This window comes from Panicum virgatum, chromosome 8N (assembly GCF_016808335.1).
Source record: "Panicum virgatum strain AP13 chromosome 8N, P.virgatum_v5, whole genome shotgun sequence".
Taxonomy (NCBI): Eukaryota; Viridiplantae; Streptophyta; class Magnoliopsida; order Poales; family Poaceae; genus Panicum; species Panicum virgatum.
Window position 1 is genome coordinate 4,192,938 of NC_053152.1, and position 22,595 is coordinate 4,215,532.

A 22,595-nucleotide genomic window follows, 5' to 3' on the forward strand; every position below is an offset into this window, starting at 1 on the left:
TCAGACCGGTTACCCAGATCGGTCAGACCGGTCGCTCCCAGACAGCCCGCAACCAAAGCTTCAAATGGCAAATCTAGAGCAAACGAAGTCCAAATCCAGCGAAACTTGGAGGACACATCCGCAACTAACCTGCAAACATATCGCCAAGAGATCTTTCCCAAAAGATTAAAAAATCTTGAGAATTCGGGGGAAGATCAAAGTGGATTGGGGTTTTCTCAAGAACACAAAAACTCCAATTCGTGAGAACTCACGATTCCAGGGGGTTTGGCACTAGGTTAGATGCATTGGAATCGTCACAAAGAGTTCAACAAACCACGAATTCAAAAGGTTGTCTCCTCCAATCACAAAACACACCAAAAGAGGAGAATTCGAACCCAAAACGCAAGAGAGGAGGGAGAGGACGAGAACTCAGCACACAAAGGTGAATCTCAATCGAATTTCATTCATTAATCTCAGAGGAATTCACCTATACAACGGCTAGAGCCTACCACACCATCATCCACCCTCTAAATTGGAGAGATTAGCTATAATCTAACATTCCTTTGCGTTGGAGTCATTGGCCCTAACCTGGAGCAGGGGCAGGGAAAAGGAAAAACGAAGAGAATACAAAAAGACTCAAGAGGCTCATCCAGCCACGGGTCTATGGGACCGGTCAGACCGGTCGGGTCTGCAGCAGCCCGCTGTACAGACTCAATCGACGGCGGAGTTTCTTTCTTCGACACGAAGTCTTTGCTGCGATGCAGCCACGTCGACGAAGTTCCGGTCCGCGGTTTTGGAGGGTCCGCGAAACCCGGGTAGGTGGCCGGTTTTGAGAAAACCGCCAAAACTGCTCGCGCGGGAAGATTCCCGCCTCCACGCCATGGCCCTAGACGTTGTTCCCGCCTTGGCCTTCTGACGGCCCTAGACGCCGCCCGACGCCCGTCACCTCCTCGCCCGGAGCGAGGCCCTAGACGCCGTCGACGCCCGTCGCCTCCGTCAGTCCCAAGATTGACGACCGTGCCTCCACGACTTGGCGTCTTCAACCGCCGTCTGCCTCATTGGTTTTGTGGCGCAAACCAAGAAACCCACCTTCCGTCGTCGCTTGCGCCCTCGATCCAGGAGTGGACGTCACAGATGCCGCCCGGCCTGAGCTCCTCCACGGCAACTCTCCGTCGACACTCGACGCCTGTGTACCTGCAATTCAAAGACAAAGCGCACGATCACACCGCACGGTTGACAATTCACTCATCACAAGCAGGATAGAGTAATCAACATTCCTCAATCTCCCCCTTGATGAGTGCATTGTCAACACACCACCTGAAACCAGAGAAGTGATAAAATAGAAGCAAGAAAGAGAAGAACTCAAGCTAGTGACCAAAATGCTCAGAAAGTCAAGAATAGTCACTTACTCTAGCACAGATCGATTCCCTAAGACAAGGGCAACGGCTCGACGCAATCGATCAAAAGCCAAAACATGACTCCTCAAAGACAGAGGTAACGCTCGACGCAGTCATGCTGGAAGCAGAGGAAAAATGAGGAAAACACAAGAGCCAGAAACTCCCCAAGCAAAGCTTTTCCCTCTCACAAGTGCAACTCTCCCAAAATGATGCACTCTCAAAGACCTGTGCAGAACAAGTTTTTCCCTTTGTTCGATCACTTCTCCCAAAAATTCTCCCCCTTGTTGGCACATGCACACATCAAGCCTAAAATATGCCTAAACCTCCCCCTGAAATTGAGACTCCCCCTGAACATATGCTATGCAATGAATGCAATGCAGGAGGTGTAAGTGAAAGCATTCAGGGATACAAGGATATGAGCAACATCTAGTCACAAGCACGTGTGCATCCATAAACAAGACCTGCATCTAGCTCAACAGGGTATATCAAATCAGTCTAGAGCTAGGCAAGTTCAGTTTAGGAGAAATAAAAGCATCACCCATGATCTAGCACTAACAAGTAGGGAAAGGAAAGTAGTGCTAATCATACTCATACAGGTGAGCCAAACCAGGCAAAGCATGTCGCAAACATTCATTTTTCAATCAATTTTTATCAAGCAATTCTTAATGCCAGGGATTGAGAGCTTGTCATGCTTTACTTAGCAACGAGGCCAAGCCTATGCCAGAGACAATAAGAAGTTTAAGACACTCGTTTCAGTCATGCACAGCCTTGCCCGGTTTCTCACAAGTGCAAAGTGAGCCGTCCCGAAAGCTCGATCAGTGCGACAAGCAATCCCACCTGGATCTTTTCAATCCATTTCAAGAACAGTTCAAGCAATTTTATCAAATTTAAATCATTTCAAGTATGAATTGCTGAACGAAAAGCTACACTAGCATGAATAAGATAGCAAAACATATCAACACGCCCTAACATGCTAGTAGCCAAGACAGGGTGATCATGTTTTCAGATTTTCAAATCAAAATAGCTTAACTCAGATGATGTCATATACACAGTGGACCAAGCTATACATGATCAAATTTATCAACTCACACTAGCAGGCACTAGAAGATCATAGCAATGTATACAAGAATGCTAGTGCAAGTGAGGCAATGCAAAATGCAAACATGTACAATGCATATGCACAATGCAACTACCAAACCTAGAAAACAAAGAGAAGCAAATAAAACCTACAAAGCTAACCAAAGAAAAGTCAGCGATCAAAAGGGGTAACAAACCCCAAGCTCCCCTCGCAAGCGAGCAAAAGTGTCATGCTCTAGCGGTTTGATGAGGATATCTGCGGTTTGCCTCTCTGAAGGGACATGGATCAGGTCTATGTGTCCTCTCTCATGATTATCTCGCAGGAAATGGAATCTGATTTCTATGTGCTTGGTTCTTGAGTGTAGGACAGGGTTCTTTGCAATGCTAATAGCGGACATGTTGTCTATGAAAATGGGAACCCTATCATTACTCAGTCCATAATCCTGCAAAATTTGTCTCATCCAAAGGATCTAGGAACAACAGCTAGCAGTGGCAACATACTCAGCTTTTGTGGAAGAAAGCGCTACACTAGCCTGCTTGCGAGAGGACTAAGACACCAAAGATGTATCAAGAAATTGACAAGTGCCGGATGTTGACTTGCGATCCAACCGACAACCACCGAAATCAGCATCAGAAAAGCCCACCAAAACTAGAGAAGAATCTGCAGAGTATCAAAGACCAAATTCACGGGTGAATTTCAGATACCTGAAGATGCGTTTCACCACCTGCCTGTGGGAGGTGCGCGGAGAAGCCTGGTACCGTGCACAGAGGCAGACGCCGAATTGAATGTCCGGCCGCGTCGCCGTCAGGTACAGGAGGGAGCCTATCATGCTCCTATACTCCTTCTGGTCCACCGCCTCGCCATCCAAGTCCTCATCAAGCGCCGTCGATGTGCTGATCGGAGTCGGCTGAGGAGACAAGTCACTCATGTCGAACTTCTACAGGAAGTCTCTGGTGTACTTGGCTTGATGGACGAACGTGCCCTGGGAAGTTTGCTTGATCTGCAGCCCGAGGAAGAACTACAGCTCACCCATCATGTTCATCTCGAACTCCTTGGACATCTGCTCAGGAAACTTGGAGACAAGAGCATGAGAAGAGCCACCAAAGATAATATCATCCACATATATCTAAACTAATAAAAAATCAGTGCCAGATCGCATGAGGAACAAAGTTTTATCCACACATCCCATTTTAAAACCCTGAGCTAGCAAAAAAAAAATTCAGTCTATCATACCAAGCTCTGGGTGCCCGTTTCAAACCACAAAGTGCTTTCTGAAGTTTATAAACACGGTTTGGAAACATGGGATTTTCGAAACCAGGGGGTTGTTTCACATAAACCTCTTCTTCGATAAAACCATTCAAGAAGGCAGATTTAACGTCCATTTGGAAAACTTTAAAACCCTTGTAAGCAGCAAATGCAAGAAAGATTTGAATAGCTTCCAAACGAGCAATAGGGGCAAAAGTCTCCTCAAAATCAATACCCTCTTTTTGGCAAAACCCCTGGGCAACAAGACGAGCCTTGTTTCGAACAACCAACCCATCCTCACCCTGCTTGTTTTTGAAAACCCACTTTGTTCCGATGGGATTACGAGCAGGTGGAGGCTTGACTAAAACCCAAACTTGGTTTTTTTCAAAATTTTCAAGTTCCTCATGCAAGGCATTGACCCAATTAGAATCAGAAAGAGCGTGTCCAATATCTTTGGGCTCAAAAGAGGCAACAAATGCTGAATGAGCAAAGCCAGCGATACTTGTTACCTTGGACCTGGTGTTGTCAGTCGAAACCCACCGGCGAGCAGCGATGGGCAACACGAAGAGCCAGGAGGTTGCTGGGGCGCTGGCAGGCACTGCTCCCTCGTCGACGGCCTGCAATTCCGTCACGCGCCCGGAGGTTTTGTGGAAAACCGGGCGTGCCACCTGACCTATACCCGATCAGGAGGGTGTAGACGTGCTCCGAACAGTTTCCTGCATACAAAGACACGTGTAAACATAAGTCCGAGCCGTGGTCGGCTCCCCGGGACGACTCTTGCATCGGCTTTAAAGAGCCGATCGAGTCCCGGTGTCAGATTGGATCTGTAACCATCCAGATGTCGATGAATAAAGCGAATAACTGTAAAGCTGCTTCAATTAAATCTAGCTAATCTAATCCACGATAGTAAAATCTTCACTGCTAGATCGGAACATCCTACACGTGACTAGGCCTAATGAATGTAACAGACAACTAGACCATAACCCAAAACAGAGGCCTAAGAACTAGCAAGAGCTGATTCCCGGAACAATCCCTATCAAGGTCAAGATAAAGCATCTACTACGCCACCGGATCGTCCAATCCATTTGCAAGGCCTAACCTAGCAGATATTACGCCAACTCCTAAGATAAGAGCAAACTATAACAGATCAGATCTACTAAACATAAAAGAAGCAGAGTGTTGCTTCTGTGCGACTAATTCTATGCGACAAGAACTAGCATAAGATTGAAACGTGACAGCATAGAAACAATGTGATATTCGTAGATGATAAGCAATGAGGCATAATAGATCTACAAAAAGCCATGCTACGAACATCAGGATAACTAGTATTACTCGCCATCAAAAACGCTTCAGTACGAGTAATACCAAGGTAAGAGCAAGAACTACGCTGCCCTGATCGCAGGAACCGATCAGGGCATCATGGCACTTACTTGGATGAAACCCTAGGATTAGGGGTGGCGATGCGCCGAGAGTTGTTGTTTGTGAGACGTGATGACGCTCTCCTTCATGAATAACAAAGGATACATATTTATAGTCCGGAGACTTGGGAAACAATCTAAACTAATCTTGTCCCGATTGGACTCTATCTCTAACCTTAAACTAAATCTAAGGATACACGGCCAATGTGGCCCATATGCTCACGCAGGTGCCGATTTACAAGCCTTCCTCAATCTTCTGCTTTAAGCCCATCTTGCTTTCGGCCCATAAATTAACCCTGTTAATTTATGGCGATAACACATGCCCCCCCTGGTTTTGGCAATGATAATTCCAAAATCAATCCATCGCTTCATCTTCCCGTTAATGCTCATTAACCACTCTGCAACTACCAAAGAAGACGCAACGTTTCTGCAACTGGCTCCTCGTAGAATGTGAAACTGCCGATCCATCTTCTACCTTTTCACTATTTAACCTCCCTCTGCATCGGCTCTTCTTCACAGCAAAATTCCATCTTCTTCCCAAAGCCAGTAGCACAGAAATCATCCCAATCCCCCAGCAGCCATGGCCATCTCTTCTTCCTCCATCTTCAACTCATTCAGAGACTCTTCTTCTTCCTCCTCTTCTCCTTCTTCTTCTTCCTCCCTCTCGGCCTCCTCCATCGACTCTATCCCAGAGAGCCGAGAGCCGACCCCCGAGTGGGACCCAACAACGGCCTACGAGGCGCTGGCTCCTCTGCACTGGGACGTAGAGGAGTTCGACTTCGGGGTCGCCTCCGAGGAGGACGAGCCCACAACTGAAGGAGAAGACCTCCGGCTCCTGTTCCAAGAGGAGTCGGAGAAGGACGAGGAAGAAGACCCCTCGTCGGACGGAGTCGACTCTTCCTCGGAAGAGGAGATCAACTCCCTCCGATGACGATGAGCCGATGGGCGGAAAACCCTTCCGGTTCCTCGGGTCCTCCGAGGAGGATAGCGAGGAGCAGATCAGCGGCGACGACGGCGGCTGGAGCGACTCCGGGTCTGAAGGCGGCAGCAGCGCCTTCAGCAGCGACGACGACGACGACAGCAGCGGGGATATGCTGGCCCGAAGCACCAAGCGTCGTAGGTACTAGGTACCTACGAACAGTAGTAGTGGTATCGTAGGAGTAGGATCAAAAAGCCGAAGGATTGATTCCTTTGTAAAATCGGCTTTCCTTGTAATGAACTTTCCTTTTAATGAAATCGAGTTTCCCCAATTTCGTGTCTTCATCTACCTTCCAAAAAGCCGATGGCAACGCATCAGGCTTCCATAAATATCCAAGAGCTGACGAAATTCAAACTAGAAGCAATCCACGGAAGAATAATACTTCCAGTCTGAACCGAACTCGACGAACCCTCAAATTTGAGTGCAATTCGAAAACCAAGCTCTACAAATCCGAGCAAGAACTCTTCAAGTAGCCAGAATTCGAATCAGAGCCCACAGCAAGCAAACCCTAAGTCGACAGATCTGTACCATGGCAGATTCTGCAACTCGGACGACAAGCTCTGCAACCGATGATACGGCAATCTGCGGCCTAAAGGTAATATTCGGCCCAAACCTTTTAATTTTCTTCAGCTTGCCAAGTTTCTGAAATTGAAACTCTGAAACATGACACCATACGCATATTTCTGAACTTCTGAACTTCAGGTGTCAGACATCCTTTTGCCGCATCCCTCTAATCCAAAATCTTTCTGTCTTGGCCCACAAACCCATGAAAACCCCATAGATTTGATCTCTTGTGAAGCAAATAGGATTCCTTTTGTGAGTCAAAACATTGATTTGAACCTCTGGGCCGACTGCTTAAGAGCCTGGCCTAATCCACCTGAGAGCTGGATTACATGGTACAGCAGAGTAGCAAAAGCTCACATGCCCTTATGGCAGGATTTGAACATAGCCGATGCACTTAGTCTATCACTGTCACCCCTTGACAAAGATGAAAATCTTCTGAAAACCATCAGCTATTTCTGGTCTAATGCTCTGAATTGTTTCCTCTTTGGTCATGGACCCATGACCCCTACTCTGCTGGATGTTACCATGATCACTGGACTAGACATTAGCTCTCCTAATCCTGCTGCTCACAAAATGGCAGAAGTCCCCTTCAAGCTTTCTGCCAACGTTAACTGCACAAACGGGGTACTTACATGAGTCAGCACATGAAAACAAAAGGTCCAGTGACTGAGAAGGAACACACAGCCTTCTTAAATCTTTGGCTAGAGCACTTCATCTTCTGTGGCCCATCTTTAGCTCCAACTAAGAACTATCTCCCTTTGGCCTATCACTTGGCCCATGGTAATCACACCGGCCTAGGCAAACTCTTCCTCGGAGAAACATACAGATATCTCCATCTGATGACATCTAACTTACTCAACCGTAAGAAACTGAGAACCGGAGGCCCTTGGTGGTTTATTCAATTGTGGGCACAACTGTACTTTCAACATCATATTCCCAACTTCCAACACCTGACCAAGAACTCCTTTCTCGATGAGAATGGCAAACCAATTAGATGTACTAGTTATGGTCAAGCTTTATTCAGTCTTCCTGGCAGTAAACTAAATTCAGCAAATGCAGCAAACTGGTTCAGAGTCTTTTACAAAGGACTAGATAATCCCCTATATTTCCCATTTACTGAATCTGAATCCTTCGAAAACCCAACTGCCTTCAGATTAGATAGCTTTGCCGATGACGACAGCACTCGGCATCTATATTCTTTGATGATCCGACCTAGCCTCCTTCCTGTTGGCATTAGCACTTCTAATAGAATTATCAAGCCAGGCTATGAATCTTACCAACCAGTCATAGCAGCTCGGCAATTTGGCCTAGGACAGGTCCCTCCCCACTTCCATATTCACCACTTGGTGGAGAGCAGAGCCGATCTGCCTGATGGTCTCACCAGCTCGAGATGCTACAGCATGTTTGACAATCTCCACATTCCAATACCAGCCGATTTGTCTTTCACCTCCTCATCAATCGGCTTTGATACTTGGTGGAACATGTGGAAAACTCATGTCTTCAGAAAGGCTCTAAGTCCTCGACTGCAGCAAATCGATCCTAAATATGTAATCCTTGAGGAAGAGGTACTGAATTTATGCACTTCATTTCTCCTAAGTCCTCTATTCCTTTCTCTTGGCTGAACCTGCTCATCCTGTCAGCAGCAACAAGATGGTCCAGAACCCATGACCAGCACTGGGGAGCCATTTCACTTCCTTCCAACTGCTCCTAATGTACTCTTCTGCAAAGGATCACCACCAATGAAGAAAGTGATAATGACTGTTCAGCCAGACTTACTCCAGTCGGCTTCCAAGCGAAGACAAACTTCTGCAAACATTGCCTCCCGAGTCTTGACCAAGAAAAGGAAGATGATCATAAGGCGTGTCATCAAGAAACCAGTACCATCCCCTCCAAGTCCATCAGAGTCCAACACCAACCAGGTAACTCATCATTCAAGAACTTATATCATACGTATGTACCTTGGTTGATTATAATTCTATTTCCAGAATGCAGCTGAAGAAACCTCCAATGTAGAAGGCCTGAATCAACATGAGACGGCTGCAACTCCTGATGCACTGATGGATACAAACGAAGAACAAGCTGATACAGTCGATGCTCTTCACGCTAACACCAGCCTTGATAGGACGATTGCTCCCGAACCGACCAACACTTCTTCTCCAGAACAGGTGACATTACAAAACCAATTCTGAACCAGCCGATAACTTCATAAATGCACATTATTCTAACTCCAGAGATGTTCATAGAGCTTTGACATTTCAGGTTTTCTTTCCTTTGACCCAGCATCAGTGGGTCTGATTGTCCCTGGAGTAGAAACATCATCTCTGCAGCAATCGGCTAACTTGACACATCAGCTTCGACTCATCAGGGATCTCCTATCTGCTCCAATCACCGCTCTGGTTGACGATTCCAGCAAAATAAAGAACATCTTCGAGCAAATAGAACCCCAACTCCCGGAGCCATTGCAAATCAAGCTCTGGTCAGCCAGCAACCTCCCATTCTTTCGGATAGAAGTCAGTAAAGCACAACAAAGGATGGAAGCACGTCGCTCTCAAGCTTCTCTGAAAGCTGACATTACCCAAAAGTGCAAGGCCCTCAACCAGAAGAAGGCAATTCTAGATATCAAAGCTGACGTGTCTGCCAACATGAACCGACTCGACCTCCTGAAGAAAGAACTGGCGGAACTCGAAGAAAAGGTCCGCACCACCAAAGAACTCATCCAGGCCGAGGAAACCTCCATCGCAAACTCCAAGCAAGAAACCCAGGAAATAGCCAAGCAGATACAAGCAGAGTTTGCAGAAATCAGCACCTTGAGTCGGCAGATAGTCACAGGCGATGACAAGGATGACGAAGCAATTATAGCACGAGCAGACACTGTCCGAACTGAAGCCATCCATGCCATAGAAGAGTTCCTGAACCAGTAGGTAGGCTCAAGAGAAAATTAGTACTGCCTGTTAACTTGAGACTTGTAACTGTTCTTTAAAAGCATCTTAAGTCGATGGTCACACATCGGCTGTTCGCTTTTCATATATTTCATTAGCCAACTCAAAGTGTTGGCCTGTCATGATGATTTTTTTTGTGCGGCCAACTCAATGTGTTGGCCTGTCGTGATATAGCCAGATGGATGTCATCGGCTTTTATTACTCGCCTTCCCACATGCTCGGGAAATACCTCTTGAGATGCTGACCATTGACAGCAACAGGAAACTTGACACCGTCCAATTCCTCGAGCATGTATGCGTTCCCAGGCAAAACCTGATCAACCTTGTACGGCCCATGCCAAGTTGGAGACCATTTACCAAACTTTTTGTCTTTAGTTCCCAATGGCAATACCGCCTCCCAAACCAAATCTCCAACTCGGAAATCCTTAGGCTTGACCTTCTTGTTGTATGCACGGGCAACTTTAGCTTTGTTCTCTTTGATTTTTTCCAGCGACCAAAGCCTTAGCTCTGTCAGGTCCTCCACATTATCGTTCATCAAGGCTGCATACTGTTCGGCGGATAGATCATTCTGAAACTCAACACGCCTTGATCCAGCCGTGATTTCCCATGGTAGCACAGCGTCCTGGCCGTAGACTAGATGGTATGGCGATGTCTTGGTGGACCCATGACATGAAATACGATATGCCCACAAAGCTTCTGATAACACCTCATGCCAGCGCCTAGGATATTCGTCGATCTTTCTCTTTATGAGCTTGATAAGGCTCTGGTTGGATGCTTCAGCCTGTCCATTGGCTTGGGCATAATACGGAGATGATCTGATCAGCTTAATCCCTATGTCATTGGCAAACTTTCTGAACTCCTCTGATATAAAGACCGATCCTCCATCGGTCGTAATGGTCTGAGGGATCCCAAATCTGTGGATGATGTGTTCTTTGACAAAGCTGATCACATCTCTCGATGCTACTGATCTCATGGGCACTGCCTCTACCCACTTTGTGAAATAATCTGTGGCAGCTAAGACCCATTGGTGACCCTTGCTAGACGACGGGTTGATCTGTCCAATCATGTCCATGCCCCAACCTCTGAATGGCCAGGGTTTGATGATAGGATTCATCACTGATGCTGGCACTATCTGAATTTTGCCAAACCTCTGACATGCTTGACATCCCTTGTAATATTTGAAACAATCTTCAAGCATAGTGGGCCAGTAATAACTCGATCGCCTAATCAGCCATTTCATCTTATGAGCCGATTGGTGCGTACCGCAGGCTCCCTCATGAACCTCATGCAAGAGCCGATTTGACTCTGAAGGCCCCAGACATTTGAGCAGTAGTCCTTCCAAGGTCCTGTAGAATATGTCATCCCCTATCAGAACATACTTCATGGCCTTGAGTCTTATCCTTTTGGGTGCCCCCCGAGCCGAATCCTTCAAGTAATTGAAGATATCGGCTCTCCAATCTCTGGATTCAAGAAACTGAACCTCCACGTCGACTCCATCGGCTGCTTCCCTGTACCCGGAAGCCATCTGTGCCAAATCATTGGCTTCATTGTTCAGAGTCCTGCGTATCCAGTGGAAATTGATGTACCTAAATTGTGACATCAACTCACGGCATTGCATCCATATTGGGAAAAGAGCCTCGCTCTCACATCTATATTCGCCGGGACCGGCCTCTCTATTTCTATTACATCCCGTGGCATGCCAGGATGCGTTTACTCTGTGAGGCCAGTGGATAAGACCAGCCTCAATCCGTTTTTTGTTGCCTCGATCCAATCACAGTCTTCCAGGGCGATCCCTGAGATCGGCTCTTGTCCTTCCGCATCCCATGCGTTCATGTCTGCGAGGGAAACTTCGCTGGAATCATCTGCCTGGACTACCTCCACTTCATCGCCATCCCATTGAATGAGATACTGATGCATTGTGGAAGGGATACAGCAGTTGGCGTGGATCCAATCCCTCCCAAGCAATACCGTATATGTACTCTTGCTGTTGACGATGAAGAATGAAGTCGGGATCGTCTTGCGGCCAACTGTCAGCTCCACGTTAAGAACCCCCATTGCTTATGATGGTTGTCCGTTGAAGTCATTGAGCATCACGTTGGTCTTGATCAGATCAGCAGAAGAACGACCCAATCGGCGCAGCACAGAGTACGGCATCAAGTTGACTGCAGCGCCAGTGTCGACCAACATCCTGTTCACAGGCTTGCCATTGATGAGGCCCTTGAGATACAATCCCTTCAGGTGCTTGTAGCTTTTCTCCTTGGGCTTCTCGAAGATGATTGGCCGCGGGCCGAGATCCAGCTGCGCGATAGCCAATTCTTCCGGTTGGGGTGCCCGAAACTCCGATGGGAGCACGAACACCATATTCACGTTAGCCGATGGCCTTTCATCGGCTTTTGCCTGCTTGGGGCGCCACTCCTTCCTTGGAGAGCGCCTCTCCTCCCTTCGCGGTCGCCTGATTTGCTCCGCGAGATCCGGACGTGCCTTCCTCAGCACGTCGAGGTACTTGGCTTCTGCCTCTTCCAGGTTGCGCAAACGCTGCACTCTGTGTTTCTGCGAGCGATTCAGCCCGTCAGGACACCACCGTGGGCGATGGCACCTGTCTTCTTCTTCTGGCTCGGAATCACCCCTGGATGGTCGCCTCACATGATTGTCTTGACGTGTTCTGGGCCCCAAGCGCCGGAACACCGATGTCTCATCCTGGTGGCGCCCTCGAGGCCTGCTTTCCAAGCAATCATCTATAGTAGGCAATCGGCTCATGCCGGAGTTCCAGCAATACCTGAAGAACGGGCAATGCCAATGGTCGTGTATAGCCTGCCGCCTTCCCAACGTCCTTCCCGTGCGGTGCTCGTACTCGTCTTCTTCCGATTCGCGTCGGCGGCGCAACTTGTACTGGTACTGGTACTTTTCCAGAAGCCGATTAGAAGCTAGAAGCTGATTGCGGATGTGACGCACCTGCTCTTCAGTCACATGTTGCTGCTCCAACTCGCGTTCATCCTGCGGCCGTTTGCCAGAAGCGGCCTCTCTCTTCTGCTTGTCATGGCGGCGCACAGGTCCCACCATGTTGATCTGGAATGCTAGATCCTGGCCCTCAGATCCGAAGTCTGATAGCTCCACAACATTAACCTGTGGGAAGGGCTTCATGTCAACCTTCATTGTGTGTTGAGCCAGGATTAATCGGCCTTGTTCGATAGCCGATTGGATTTGTCGACGCAGCTCCTTGCATTCACCCGTGGCATGAGTGAACAAGTGATGCCATTTGCAGTACAGCCTCCCCTGCAGCTCTTGTGGCGTCGGTAGCTTGTGGCTCTCTGGGAGCTTCAGTTGTTTTTCCTTGAGGAGCAAATCAAATATCTGCTCTGCTTTCGTCACGTCGAAGTCGAAGCCCTTTACAAGTCCCTGCTGTTTGACCCACTTACACGGGACAGGGTTTGCCCCCCGGGTCCACTCTGCCACGGCTGCTTCTTGCTCCTCGCCAGAGTCGTCAGATTCTTCAGCTTGTGCCATGTTTACATGGCGCTTGAACTTGTCCTGGTACAGCTCAGGATGGTAATGCTCGTATGCTATAAGCTTCTGCACCAGGTGCGCCAGAGACGTGAACTCCAACTGAAAAGCCGCATCCTTGATCGGTTTAGCGAGTCCCAGGACAGCCAGATCGACTGCCTCCTTTTCTGTGATGCGCGATGAGTAGCATCAGTTCTTGACCTCCCTGAAGCGCTGTATGTATTCTGACACAGTCTCTCCTCGCTTCTGCCTGACTTGAGCGAGGTCGGAAATTCCAGCTTCAGCAGCCTCCGAGTGGTACTAGGTATGGAATTGATCTTCGAGCTGCCTCCAAGTTAGGATCGAATCTGGAGCCAGTGATGCATACCATCCAAAAGCTGGGCCTGTAAGGGATTGGCCGAAGAACCAGACCCTCAACGGATCCGACACTGAGATCATTCCAAGCTGCGTTAAGTATCAGCTCACATGCTCGATGGAGCTGGCTCCTTCTGACCCGTTGAACTTGGTGAACTCAGGAAGCCAATACTTGGGTGGCAGTGGGATCAAGTCATAGTCGCTTGGATACGGCTTGGAATAGCCAATCGCTTTCCTCTTGGGCAGGATGCCGAACTGGTCTCTCAGTATTGCACTGACCTGCTCCACGCTAAGAACTCCTGGGGCCGATGGCTCAGCACTCGGCCCAGTAGCGTACTTTACCAGCCACGCTTGTTTCTCTGCGTCTGCTCCAGAAGCTCCTGGGTTCACCATCTGCACCGAGCGTGCTGGACTGACGCTGTCTGAGATGTAGGCGCACGTGTAGCCGTGCGGGATCTCCTTGGGTGGCTCGGTGAGGAATTGGCCTTCTCCAGGATCACCGCCGATCTTGTGGACGATGTAGATCGGCGAGCTCTGCGGTCTGGGAGCTGCAAATGAGAATGGCAGTTGCGGCCTAGAATGCAGTGCAGCTTCCTCTGTGTGACTCCCCAGGGTTGGTCCCGATGGAGAGTACTGGTTCTTGATTATCTCCTGGATGACGCGGTGCGCCATGCGCTCAAGCTCGTTCATCAAGCTCTGAGAGTGCCGATGAAGTGCATGGGCCACCATGTAGTTCATCTCCTGACGCAGGGCCCTGGTGCGCTCCTCTGATGGTACAGACAGGTCCACGTTGTCGAGAGTGCCTTCAGGTAAGAACCCCTTCCACCTGATGCCATGGTTGCGGATCCTCTCAAAAGAGCCAATGAGATCGGCTTCCAGCAGAGCTTTGATCTCATCATACTTCTTCTTGTGTTCAGGAGAGAGCTCTTCATACGTGATGAGCTTGGGGGCAGGTTCTTGATCTTGAGCTCCGGTCATTGTTGCAGTGGACGTTGTTGCCGAGAAGAGTGGTCCCACCGGGCGTGCCAGAATGTGTTGTCAGTCGAAACCCACCGGCGAGCAGCGACGGGCAACACGAAGAGCCGGGAGGTTGCTGGGGCGCTGGCAGGCACTGCTCCCTCGTCGACGGCCCGCAATTCCGTCACGCGCCCGGAGGTTTTGTGGAAAACCGGGCGTGCCACCTGACCTATACCCGATCAGGAGGGTGTAGACGTGCTCCGAACAGTTTCCTGCATACAAAGACACGTGTAAACATAAATCCGAGCCGTGGTCGGCTCCCCGGGACGACCCTTGCATCGGCTTTAAAGAGCCGATCGAGTCCCGGTGTCAGATTGGATCTGTAACCATCCAGATGTCGATGAATAAAGCGAATAACTGTAAAGCTGCTTCAATTAAATCTAGCTAACCTAATCCACGATGGTAAAAGCTTCACTGCTAGATCGGAACATCCTACACGTGACTAGGCCTCATGAACATAACAGACAACTAGACCATAACCCAAAACAGAGGCCTAAGAACTAGCAAGAGCCGATTCCCGGAACAATCCCTATCAAGGTCAAGATAAAGCATCTACTACGCCACCGGATCGTCCAATCCGTTTGCAAGGCCTAACCTAGCAGATATTACGCCAACTCCTAAGATAAGAGCAAACCATAACAGATCAGATCTACTAAACATAAAAGAAGCAGAGTGTTGCTTCTGTGCGACTAATTCTATGCGACAAGAACTAGCATAAGATTGAAACGTGACAGCACAAAAACAACGTGATATTCGTAGATGATAAGCAATGAGGCATAATAGATATGCAAAAAGCCATGCTACGAACATCAGGATAACTAGTATTACTCGCCATCAAAAATGCTTCAGTACGAGTAATACCAAGGTAAGAGCAAGAACTACGCTGCCCTGATCGCAGGAAGCGATCAGGGCAGCCTGGCACTTACTTGGATGAAACCCTAGGATTAGGGGTGGCGATGCGCCGAGAGTTGTTGTTGTTTGTGAGACGTGATGGCGCTCTCCTTCATGAATAACAAAAGGATACATATTTATAGTCCGGAGACTTGGGAAACAATATAAACTAATCTTGTCCCGATTGGACTCTATCTCTAACCTTAAACTAAATCTAAGGATACACGGCCAATGTGGCCCATATGCTCACGCAGGAGCCAATTTACAAGCCTTCCTCAATCTTCTGCTTTAAGCCCATCTTGCTTTCGGCCCATAAATTAACCCTGTGTTAATTTATGGCGATAACACCTGGTGACTCGCTCGTTGAGATCACCTAGCATCTGTTGAGGTGGATGACGACGCTGAATATGTCGAGGTGCTTCTCGCGTCGAAGTCGCCTCCTCCTCAACCAAATCTGGTGTCTCCTCATGTGCAACTGGTGAAGCCTGAGTCACCTACTCGATTGGCCCCCATGAAGTAGATGTAGTCGGATCGGGGCCGTCATCATCGTCCGAGCTCGTGGCAGAGGCAACTGGGTCCACTGCATGCGTGGTAGCCTCAGCCTCAGCCTCACCCTCCGCGGCTTCTTCCTCCTCATCTTCAAAGATGGAGGTGCCGAGCTCATCATCTCCTGCAACTTCAAAGACAGAAGAATTGCATGGTGCAGTCTCGTCGAAAGTGACTTCACAAGTCTCTCTGACGATGTTAGTATCAATAATCAGCACACGGTACGCTCTAGAGTGAGAAGCATAACCGAGAAAAATGCCGTCAGACGAGCGAGACTCAAATTTATCAAGATTTCCATCTTTCAGCACAAAGCACCGGCAACCAAAAACTCTAAGATGGTCAACACGGGGCTGGCGTCCAAATCGCAACTCATAAGAAGTCTTGTGCATGAAAGCACGCAAGAAAATGCGGTTGGACACATAACATGCAGTGTTAACCACCTCAGCCCAGTATTTGCGAGGAGTCCTATGCTCATCGAGCATCGTCCTTGCCATCTCAACTAGCGTCCGATTCTTCCGTTCTACAACTTCATTCTGCTGTGGAGTGTAGGGAGAAGAATACTGGTGTTCAAGCCCTTGATCACTGCAAAAGGCGTCAAAACGAGCGTTTTTAAATTCTGTGCCATTATCACTGCGAATCGCTCGCATGGCCAGGGGTAGCTCGTTTTTCAACCTCAAGATCAAGTCTCGAACAAACTCGAAAGCCTCATCCTTGGTTCTCATGAAAAAGACCCAAGAATAGCGAGAAAAATCGTCCACGATCACAAGAACGTACCACTTCCCACCGATAGACATCACCCGAGATGGACCTACTGTGTCCATGTGTAGCAACTCTCCAGGGTGAGCGGTCATCACCTGATTAACAGGCGGATGAGAAGCGGCAATCATCTTCCCGTGGCGACACGGATGGCAAACAAGGTCCTTTGCAAATTTCAATTTGGGCAATCCTCGGATCAGGCCAAGTGAGCTCAGTCTCGACAACGGATCAAAGCTCAAATGTCCAAGTCTCCTATGCCACTTCCACAAATCAGAAGAAGGACCAGCCAACAAGAAACGAGAAGGGCCAAGAGGAGTTCCAGAGAAGTCAACCAAGAAAACCCGATCGCGAGGTGTAATCCGGCAAACCAAATCTCCTTTGGAATCCAAAACACGCGAACATCCCTCCTTGAAACGAACCTCAAACCCCTCATCAAGAAGTTGCGAAATAGAGAGCAAATTGAACCCAAGGTTCGAAACCAAAGCAACCTCTCTCAGGGTAAAGCGATCAAAAACTCAAACAGTGCCAAGTCCATGTACCTTTCCTCTTCCATTATCCCCGAACACAATGTACTCTTTTGAGCGCATCGGGGTGAGGCTGGAGAACCATTTGTCATTCCCGGTCATATGGCACGAATAATCGGAGTCCATGATCCACCTGTTCTCCAAGCTTCCAACCTGCACATCAGTAGTGAGACAAAAGGGTGAGCAAATGTCTCAACACTGGGGTTAGCAAAGTGAGAAGCAAACTAGTGTCGAGCCATTTGCTCTACAGAAGGGTTAGCAAAACCAGGCAAAGCGTATCCCTCGTCCCGTCTACCGCATGACTGATGAACACCACCGCGAGGAAAGCGTGGTGCATCGTAACCTCCTCTAAAACCTCGGTCTCGTGGTCCATAGCCATACTGAAAATGACCAGGAGCACGACCGGCAAAGCGACCACCCGCTGGAGCACAGTAACCACCACCGTCTCCCTGACCTCCACCTACACGGCGCGCCCTAGCAACTTGCCTACCATCACCCCGAGGAGGACCATGCACCTGAGCAGAGTACATGTCCGCGTTCCGTCTCTCCTGCTCACGCCTCACAGCTCGCTTCCTTCTGAAGCAAAACTCCTCCAGGTGACCTCCTCTGTCACAGAACTCGCAGTGGTACCTCACCTCTCTCTTGGGAGGTGGAGGCCTAGCCCGCGGATGGGGAGGAGCAGCCCTCTTCTTCTGGGTAACCTAAGCTGCGGCAGCAGGGAGCGTATCGAGGGGATTCCTTAGCTCATTGGGCTTTGGAACCCAAACCTGCTTCTGTGGAGGTACTTTTTGTGGTTCTTTCAGCATACCATCCACGGGGTCAACAAGCGAAGGCTACGTGCCTGAACTAGCAGTGTTTAGAGCACTCTGAACGCCAGCAGCCTTGCCGATCTTACCATACAACCTATCAAAGTCTGACTTCGTGTAGGTGAACCGACCCCAAAGCCATCACCATGCTTGAACTGCTTAATCATCATGCCCAACTGCGGCTCACTAGCAGAAACCCAACTAAGAATCGCCCTAAGATAGGTATTCTCATTCTCCAATTTGGCTTTATCTACCGCAAGATTATCCAAATCAAAGATCAAACCAGGGCAAACAGAGCAGTCAATAGGTGGGCTAGACTCCACGACCTTAGTCTTCCCCAAAGATTTAATCAAGGCGTTCTTCTCATCTAGCTCCGACCTAAGCGTGGGACAAAGCTTACAAGCACCAAGCAGAACAGGCCTAGACCTAAGCTCCTCTAGTTCACACACAACAGTAGCAAACTTTGACTGTAAAGAAGCTAGATCAGTCTTAAAGATAGGACACTCATCACATTCAAGCACATCACTAACAATGGGAGTGTCCTTAACCAGTTCAAGTTCATGCTTACCGAGCTCATGAGACACGTCTGCAAGCGAAGTCTTAGCAACATCTAAGTTCGCAACGTTCTCATCATGCTTGGCACGGAGAGCAACAAGATCGTTCATGTGAGATATGTAGCCAGCGCACTCATCCTCACTAGATTTCTCCCTAGCACAAGCCAGCTCAGCCCTAAGCTTTCTACGCTCTCTAGCTGCTTCCTTAAGCAGCCTTTTCTGGTTGTCGAGAGCGGCGTACAACTCCCTAACCTCTGTATCTAGCAGATCGATCGTGGAGTTTACCTCTAAATCACTCTCGGATCCAGGAGAAGAGTTGACGTGTGCCGGTGTAGCATGTCCACCTAAAGACGCACGAGCACCATAGGCTTCACCCGCCATGGTGCAGAAGCCCTTGCGCCAACCGGCCGCCAAGCAAAGGCCGATGAAGCCGGTGGCTTCCTTGTCCCGCTTCTTCTTCTTTTTGTCGTCGTCGTCGGAGGTCGGTGAAGAAGAGCGGTCGGTGCCAGAGCTCTTGTCGAGGTCGCTGAGCTGCGCCAGAAAATCCTTCTCCCGCTTCTTGGCCTTGTACTAGAAGCGCTTCTTGAGCGACTCCTTGTCGAAGCGTCCTCCCCGGTCACGACTGCGGTGCTTGTGGCACCGACGCTCCTTGTTGGAGCCTCCCTTGTCGCGGTCGCGGTGGCGGTAGTAGTCGAAGTGGTTGTTCTGGCCACCGTCGGTCTTCTTGGGGCAATCGGCGATGAATTGGTTCAGATCGCCGCAGTTGTAGCACCTGGGGTTCTTCTTCCTCTGCGTTGGAACTTGCTGATGAGGAGGCACAAGTCGTCGTCGCCCAGCGTCTCCAGTTGCTCATCTGTAACAGAAGGCAAAGAGGCAAGAGAAAAGCCAAGACCAGAGTTAGCATTAGAGCTCGATCCACCTGGGCCAGTCACAAGAGCGATGCTCTTGGAAGGAGGGGCACCATTGAGCTTGGCTCGTGTCTGGTTATCCACCTCTGTGGCCTTGTGCTTGCTGAAAAGCTCATTCACGGTCAGAGTCTCGTAGCCAACAGACTCAATGATCGTGTTCACCTTGAGATCCCACACAGAGCGGTCAAGTGCGTAGAGCAGCTTGAGGTTCTTCTCATGCTCTGTGTACTCAAGGGCATCAGTAGATCTGTTCGCATTAACCTTGTTCACAATCGATTGAAACCGACTGAACATGTCGCCAATGCTCTCACCCGGCCCGTGTGTGAAGTTCTCGTATTCACGCCGGTGAGTCTCGAACAGTCTGGCCTTCACCTGAGGTGTTCCCTCGTGGTAGTTCTCAAGGCACGTCCAAACTTTATGGGCTTCCTGAAAACCCTGGACGCGTGAGAACTCCGCACGAGAAACGCCAGCGAACAAGGCATTGACAGCATTGGCGTTGGTCTCGTGCTCGGACATGTGAAGAGGTGTGGTCCGAACGGCAAGCACCTCATAAGCCTGTTTCTTGGTAATCTCCTAAACCTCGGCTCCTATGCTTTGCAAGAAGGCTCGCATACACACCTTCCAATAAGCATAGTCTTCGCCAGTAAACACAGGGATCTTATTAAGACTTGTCATGGTCGCCAAGTGGTTTTCGAACCGGTTAAGGTACTGAAAACATCAACCAGGCTCTGATACCAATTAAGGGACTGTAACTGGCGACTAGAGGGGGGTGAATGGGAGCCAATCAAAACTTCTTTCAAAATCGATCCGTCGGCCTATATCCTAAAAATCACCGCAAGCGCTCAACCTAAGGTATGAGAGAATAGCTATGGACTAGCTATCTCACAACAGCACACCCAAGGAAACTTCGCGGAGCAAAACGGGAAAAACTCTCCAGACAGCAGTACTGCTGAGTCAGACCGGTCTGACCGCTAGCACAGACCGGTTAGACCGGTTGGGCTGGAAATTGAATTTCTAGACCGGTCAGACCGGTCGCTCCCAGACAGCCCGCAACCAAAGCTTCAAATGATAAATCTCGAGCAAACAAAGTCCAAATCCAGCGAAACTTGGAGGACACCTCCGCAACTAACCTGCGAACATATCCCCAAGTGATCTTTCCCAAAAGATTAAAGAATCTTGAGAATTCGGGGGAAGATCAAAGTGGATTGGGGTTTTCTCAAGAACACAAAAACTCCAATTCGTGAGAACTCACGATTCCAGGGGGTTTGGCACTAGGCTAGATGCATCGGAATCATCACAAAGAGTTCAACAAACCACGAATTCAAAAGGTTATCTCCTCCAATCACAAAACACACCAAAAGAGGAGAATTCGAACCCAAAACGCAAGAGAGGAGGGAGAGGATGAGAACTCAGCACACAAAGGTGAATCTCAACCGAATTTCATTCATTAATCTCAGAGGAATTCACCTATGCAACGGGTAGAGCCTACCACACCATCATCCACCCTCTAGATTGGAGAGATTAGCTATAATCTAACCTTCCTTTGCGTTGGAGTCCTTGGCCCTAACCTGGAGCAGGGGCAGGGAAAAGGAAAAACGAAGAGAATACAAAAATACTCAAGAGGCTCATCCAACCACGGGCTTGTGGGGGTATTTATACCCAGCTGCTGCGGCCAGACCGGTCAGACCGGTCCATGGGGCCGGTCAGACTGGTCGGGTCTGCAGCAGCCCGCTGTACAGACTCAATCGACGGCGGAGTTTCTTTCTTCGACTCGAAGTCTTTGCTGCGATGCCGCCACGTCGACGAAGTTCCGGTCCTTGGTTTTGGAGGGTCCGCAAAACCCGGGTAGGTGGCCGGTTTTGAGAAAACCACCAAAACTCCTCGCACGGGAAGATTCCCGCCTCCACGCCGTGGCCCTAGACGCCGTTCCCGCCTCGGCCTTCTGACGGCCCTAGACGCCGCCCGACGCCCGTCACCTCCTCGCCCGCAGCGAGACCCTAGACGCCGTCGACGCCAGTCGCCTCCGTCAGTTCCGAGACCGACGCCCGTGCCTCCACGACTTGGCGTCTTCAACCGTCGTCTGCCTCCTTGCTTTTGTGGCGCAAACCAAGAAACCCGCATTCCGTCGTCGCTTGCGCCCTCGATCCAGGAGTGGACGCCACAGCTGCCGCCTGGCTTGAGCTCCTCCACGGCAACTCTCCGTCGACACTCGACGCCCGTGTACCTGCAATCCAAAGACCAAGCGCACGATCACACCGCACGGTTGACAATTCACTCATCACAGGCAGGATAGAGTACTCAACATTCCTCACAAAGTGATTTCGTCATATGCAGGCATATGGCACGGGAGTGTCACTAGCATAATTATTAAGACGACCAACGGTTTGAATGGTAAAGGGCCAAACCAGAGACTATAGTAGTTCCATTCACATTAACCACGGTTGTTTTTTTTTTATTAGACCGGTGACCGTCTGGTTCCAAATACTCCTAAACCGGTCTGCTCGTGTTTGGTGCACTGCAATGTGGTGCGCGTGCCCCTTGTGTGGTAGCGTGACTTATGTGCACTTGCCACTATGGACCCCACTAGGCCTGCTGCATGCTGCTTCGTGTTTTGTGTTTCGCGCATTGAGAGTTGGAGACGTTGCGTGCGTGGTTGACTTTTTAATTTCAAATTTTTATTTTTTTCATTCGAGCTTTGAATTAAATTAATAATTTATCTATTTTGATTAGCTGATGTGAGGAATGAGAATAACATGAATACAATTCGCAATAGAATAACTGATGCTTTGGTAAATACAATAGGGGAAATGGTGACGGAGGAGGACTTCATTATATCAGCCCTATATCAAATGCTATCATTCTATTTGTGTGGAAAATATGTTGATAATGGATGAAAACTTAAAAATTAAATTCCCCTTTCTAGAATGGTCATTTACATGTGAATCAGTGAACAACATAGTGTTTTAGAGCAGTTTGTATATAAACAATTCTTCATGCCTTCAGCAGCATTTCTCACAACTCTGAACTCACAATAGTTTTTTTTTCACGGTTCACAGACCATCACAACATTTTCACAGCTCATAACCTAACCAAAAGGATCCTTAATGTTCCCAAACTGTTGTTGGGCTTTGGGGCAAATT